Source organism: Neomonachus schauinslandi, chromosome 6 (assembly GCF_002201575.2).
Source record: "Neomonachus schauinslandi chromosome 6, ASM220157v2, whole genome shotgun sequence".
In the NCBI taxonomy this organism is placed as follows: domain Eukaryota; kingdom Metazoa; phylum Chordata; class Mammalia; order Carnivora; family Phocidae; genus Neomonachus; species Neomonachus schauinslandi.
Window position 1 is genome coordinate 141,493,408 of NC_058408.1, and position 5,922 is coordinate 141,499,329.

Sequence of the window (5,922 nt, forward strand, 5' to 3'; positions counted from 1 at the left end):
ATCTAGCCACCCACCTTGGCCACCCGCCCAGGCCCAGTCCTGCTCCCAGGCCTTCCCCCTCACTCCTGTTACTCCGTCCCAGGAGCCAGCTTCTCAACCTTTAGACCCCAGGCCAGGATCTAAGAATATCTCCAAGAGTATTCCCCAACACCTGCAACAGATGTGCCCGCAAATTACCCGGTCCCAGTGGTGGGGAGCAGGGGAGGAAAGGGCATCGTTTTTCTAAAAGCATTACACACTTAATTTGCAAAGTTACATCACACATCCATGCACAGGTCAACTCTCTGGGAGCTGATTTCAAGACCAGAGGCAGGTCAGCGTTCCTGAGTGCGTTCTTCAGAGAGGACAGCATGGGCGAGGATGTAGAGGATTGTGCAGGTCAGATGCTTTCGCGTATACAAGGTCAGATGGGGAGAGATGGATATTCGCAGGGCCCCTTCTCTGGCCCCGTCCCCATAGACGTCATCCTTCGTCTTTCAAAGACCCCGTGTGCATTTGCAGCACCCCCATCTCACAGTGCGGAAACTGAGCTTCACGACATTGTGCATCCTTTTACCCCTTACACGCCCTGTGATACGGGCAAACCTGAACTTGAACTCAGGTCTCTAGACTCTCACCATGCCTGGAGACATGTGAATATGAAGTATAGAGCATGTCACATGGGTATAGCGCGTACGAGCACGGAAACAGCGAGGTACACTTTATTTTTTTATTATTGGATAGGTCTGGGGTCTTTATTTTATAAGAGTCACAAAAAACCATGGAACCCATGTGAGATTATAGCCAGGAGTGATAGCGAGCTGTCCGCAGAACAAGTTTAACAGGACATGGTAAAAATAAATAAAGGTTGAGTTCACTCTCCTATCCCATAAAGTCCAGCTCAGTCAACTGATAAAGTAATTGTCTTGAATTTTTGTTGTTGATGTAAGGATTTTTGAATATTAACGTGAGGGTAGTTTCACGTGCAGAAGAGACCATTTCGAATTATTTGGCTTCCAAAATTAATGTTAGATACGTTATAGTTACAAAGTTAAAAGCCCAGTTCTTCCTTATGCTTTCAAATTCTGCTTATAAATGATATTATCCTGGGCGCCTGGGTGGCTCAGTTGGTTGGTTAAGCGACTGCCTTCGGCTCAGGTCATGATCCTGGAGTCCCGGGATCGAGTCCCGCATCGGGCTCCCTGCTCGGCGGGGGGTCTGCTTCTCCCTCTGACCCTCTTCCCTCTCTTGCTATCTGTCTCTCATTCTCTCTCTCTCAAATAAATAAATAAAATCTTAAAAAAAAATAAATGATATTATCCTATTTATTCTCCTAGTAATTTTTTTATTGTAGCTATATATATATATATATAATAAAATTGACTATATTAATCATTTTTGGAAGTTTAACGTGATAATTTGTGAAAAAAGCTAGTTTTGAGGAGAAAAAATTCAATCCTTTCCCTGTATACATAAAGAAACTCAAAAATACGGAATGCTTCATGAATTTGCGTGTCATCCTTATGCAGGGACCATGCTAATCTTCTCTGTATCATTCCAATTTTAGTATTTGTGCTGCACTATTTTAATCATTTTTAACGGTACAGGCCAATGACATCAAGTACATTCACGTGGTTGCACATATCTACTTTTCAAAAACAACGTAAGAAATCTTTTCTAAAAATTCTAGCAAAGGACAAATGGATCAAAGTCTTCCGGGAGAAAAGGCAGCCCCAGAGGCCACCTTGTTCACGTCCCCGGGGGGCGGGAGTGCACTTGGAAGCATATGCGCTTATCTGCTAAGATGTATATTTCGGCCAGGTTTTATCAGCCGTGAGACTTCTTTGCTTGCTACCGGCGGAGATAGCATCTCAAAACCAGGCTACTTCTTCCTCCCTCTATTTTTCAAAGCCATGTTTCCCCAACCAGATTTACATTTTCAAAAACCCTTCAGATAATCACAGACCCAAGAAACTTCCACTCCTCTGAGGTTTAATTAGGAGAAACTGTCTTTCTAGTACTTCCAAGAGCCTTGCTCTAAATTTCTCAGCGGCAAGAGAAGGTTCACGGCAGATGAGTGGGAGCAAGCGGAACCTGTGAACAGCCGCCCCCTCCATCCCCCTCTGTCCCTTGCAGTGAAGATCAAGCCATGTTGCAGGTCACTGAAATCACATTGTGAGTGTGCCCTGTATCATTAGGACCCAGAGAATGGGGATGATCGGAACGCAGGATAACACATTAGCGATAGATAATAGAGTCTAAATAAACATAATCAGCTTTCCTCTATGTCTTCAGACCAAAGCTTATCTATAAATACCCTAATGACACCCAACCAGCCAATTACTCGTTTCTTGGAAGAGCCCCTTATTAATGGCATTGCAGTGAGGGAAAAACATTAATTATTGGACACAGTGGGATCTTTTACGTTCTGTCTGGTCTGGACAGCACCAATTAATGCAACAATTATTATCAACGACCGTGGCAGCATACTGAGTGCAGCCACCCCAGGCTGGCTCGGTGGGGTGGGACGAACGTGCACACTGGGGGAACATCACCCACGCTCTTTTCATGGAGCCTGCTTCTTCATCACTGTGGAAGCTGCTGGAACAAAGCAGAGGGTGGCCAGAGTGTGTTGGTTTTTCTTTTTAGGCCACAAGATAGTGTTCCTGGGGGTGCTAAGTGGGGGAGAGTGGGAGGAGTGAGGCACTGGTCCGTTGTGTTGAGTTGCTAAGGGAAACCAGGCAGAAGATTGGAGAAGAGAGGCCACCTTCAGAGCATGGAACATCTGGCTTGGCTCCTACCCACTCCTCCAGGCTCTTCTCTCCCACCCATGTTTCTCCCACAGCTTCTCCAGTTCAGCTGTGCTCCATCCTGCCCCAGGACATTTGCACAAGCTATTCCTCATACCCCAAAGATCTTCCCCTGCCCTTTGCAAGGCTGACTCCTTTCTGAATGCAGTACAAAAGTTCTCTTTGCAGAAAGGTCTTTGTTGAGCCTGAACCCAAAATGTACCTTTTCCTTAATATTAGTCACTTCTTGTTTCTATTTTTTGTACAGCATCAGTCACAAATCATGAGATATTTAACATATATATCTTATTATTTTATTTGTGTCTGTCTCCCTCACAAGAATGCAAGCTCCATGAGGGCAGGGACTCTGTCCTTTTTCTCCAGCATCTGTCCAAATGTTTTGCAATTAGGAGAGGCTCAAAAGATAGTTGGTGAGTGAATAAATAAATCCATGCACTGTGTAGAAACAGATTATACTTGCAGGTACCCCACAGACTAAACCAGCTATTCTCTTGCAAAAATTCCATAGGAAAAAAACCCCAAATTATTCTATTCAAAGCAATAACATCTCCTGCAAACTCTATGTCAGCTCTACTTCTGCACGTTAAAGGTGATGGACATGCTTGAAGGGCCTTTGATGGGCCATCCTGTAAAATATTGGCTTCTATTATTACTCACATCATGGCACTTTATTTGAGCTGGCTAAAAATGAATCAGCTCTGCCCAAGGTACAAAACTGTTGCAAGTATGCTTTTATTTTTCTCTTCTCAGTGACAAGGAGAGGATCTCTTCTGGGAGGCATTAATTACAGAGCACTTTGGAAAATTGGTCCAGCGAAGGATGAAAGAGCTCCCCAGAGCCTTGGTCAGGGCTCTGTGAAGTGGGCATGCCCTTGTGGCCCTTCTGGAAAAGGATCTCCAGGTTATTTGCACTAGAAGTTACCCTTTGGAGTGTTAAAGCAGTTCATATGTGTGTCAGAGCCAAGTTCAAGAAGCTTATTTGACCTCCCTGAACCTCAGCAATCCACAGCCACTAACCACAGCCAGCCCTGTGCACCCTTCACTGAGATGACCTTCTTCTGAGGTTTTCTAACCCAAGTGGAACCATGGAAGCTTAGAGGCAGTCCTGGGGTGTCCTCAGCTTAGGACTGCTATACAGATGTGGCCACGGCAAGCATTACCACCCCATTTCTTCCAAATAACCATCTCCAGGGAAACACTTAGAAACGACAAGGACACTCAAGGCATCTGTCAGGGCTGTTTTTGCTCTCATCTCCCTGAGAATGGCAATGACCTCAACTCACAACGATCTCACCCGCTCTGCACGCCTCTAACACATTTGGTCTTGACCCTGCAATTGGGCTCAAGTGTGGACCGCCCAGCTCCTGGTCTGTTTGGGGGCAGACAGGTGGGGAGTTGCTGGAGGGCAGGGTGTATAACGTCTCCACGGCCGGCTCAGCGCCTAGCTCACTGATGCCAGGTTGGCCGTGTTCAGTAGAAGTTTATTTCGATGCTACACTGTATTGACATTCTGGGCTCTTCCTCTGCCCACTGAGCCCAGCCTGTGACCCATGGAGAGCGGGAACCAGAAACTCTTCATCCTTCTATCTCCGGTGTCTAGCAGCAGGGTCCTAACCCCAAGATGATTTTCAGCCTTCACAGTGAGCGAATGAATGTGTCGGCCCTCGAATGAAGCTGCCGTAGGGGCATTTTGAAGGTGGCGGTCCCTGCTGCAGAATGCCCTTCCTCTCCCTTCCACCGGAGAAGAAGCATTTGGGGTCACTGTGTGCTTCTGGATGCCCAGCAGGAAAATAAAAATGAAACATTATAGCGAGGTGTTTCCAAGCAAGGAGGCTGGTGGATCTGAGTTCGAATCCCAGTCCTGCCACCTACGGGCAGATGGTATTGGACATGTTCCCGAATCTTCTGGTGCCTTAGTTTCCTTGTAAGGAAGATACAAATAATGGTCATGGTCTCACCACACTGGTGGGGTGTTTGGCTAACGTCAGTAGAGTGTTTAGCATGGTGTTTGGGACAAAATAAACCTCCAATAGCTATTAGCTGCTGTGATTACTACTGCTATCAATGAAGAGCTTTAGAACACAGGAGTGAGGTCTCCAAGGATGGTCAGTTGACAGGTTTATACTGAATGCCCACCGGGAGCCAAGCATTGTCCTGGGCCCTGGGGATGCGGTGGTGACAAAGGCTGGTTCTGTCCCAGAGAATCTGTTGCACATTAATCAAATACAGTTTCCTGCTGGCTGGAATCTTGCTTGTTTTGGAGACCCTGACCCGTGTCCTGCAGGAAGATACCTAACGCCGATGGAGGTGTTTGATGAACAAAAGGAACGACAGTGACCTTGGAGTGTGGACTGCTTCTGAAGGGGCCCGAGGTGGTGTGTGGGGTGTATTTTCCCCTTGACTGTAGTCTCTGAATCGTGCTGGACAATCATTAACCATCTTTAAATCAACCAGGGCCTGCAGCCATGTAGAAATGCCCATGTCAGAAGGCTCTAGATCATAAATCATGGGCTGTAATTCAGATGGTCTGCTGCTAGGACACTAGATTGGGATTCATGTTTGAAACTACTGTTTGTTTTCTCTGTTTGTGGCTTCTTGGTATGTTTGACACTATCAGATTGATCGTGACAAAAGTCCTCTGGTTACTACCCACTGCGCGGAGGATGACTGTCTCTTTCTCTGGGATGCCTTGGAACCTTCCCGAGTGAAGTTGCGTGGGCTAGATAGTCACTATCTTCTCTGACCATCTGCGCTCTCCTTTCCCCATCTGATCACCCTGCCTTCCTGCTTGTGTCTCATGACATTTTGTGCAAGTTCGGTATCGTCCTCAGCATGGTACCTACCCGTGAACCTCGCATAATTGGGGTCCCTCATGTAATATGTGTACCTTACATAATTGCTCTAACCACCTACCTTATTTAATTGGAAACCAGGAACCTTTGAGCTGTCTAATGACATCATCTGGCTTTTGTTAATTTCTGCCTATTTGCTTAGTTGCCAATTTCTCAACTTGTCCTGAACCTTGATGAGGGAAGGAAATGCTGAGCAGGCGGCTACCAATAGAGTTTGTTCAAGCAATAAATGAAATATTAAATGAAAAGAAATGAAACCAGTAATAAAGGAAACCCACAAAC

General features: G+C 46.1%; 1 pseudogene; it reads right to left on the reverse strand.

Moving 5' to 3' along the window:
* Positions 1-1,463: 1,463 nt before the first annotated feature.
* LOC123325147 lies at positions 1,464-1,560 on the reverse strand (annotated as a pseudogene).
* Positions 1,561-5,922: the final 4,362 nt, after the last annotated feature.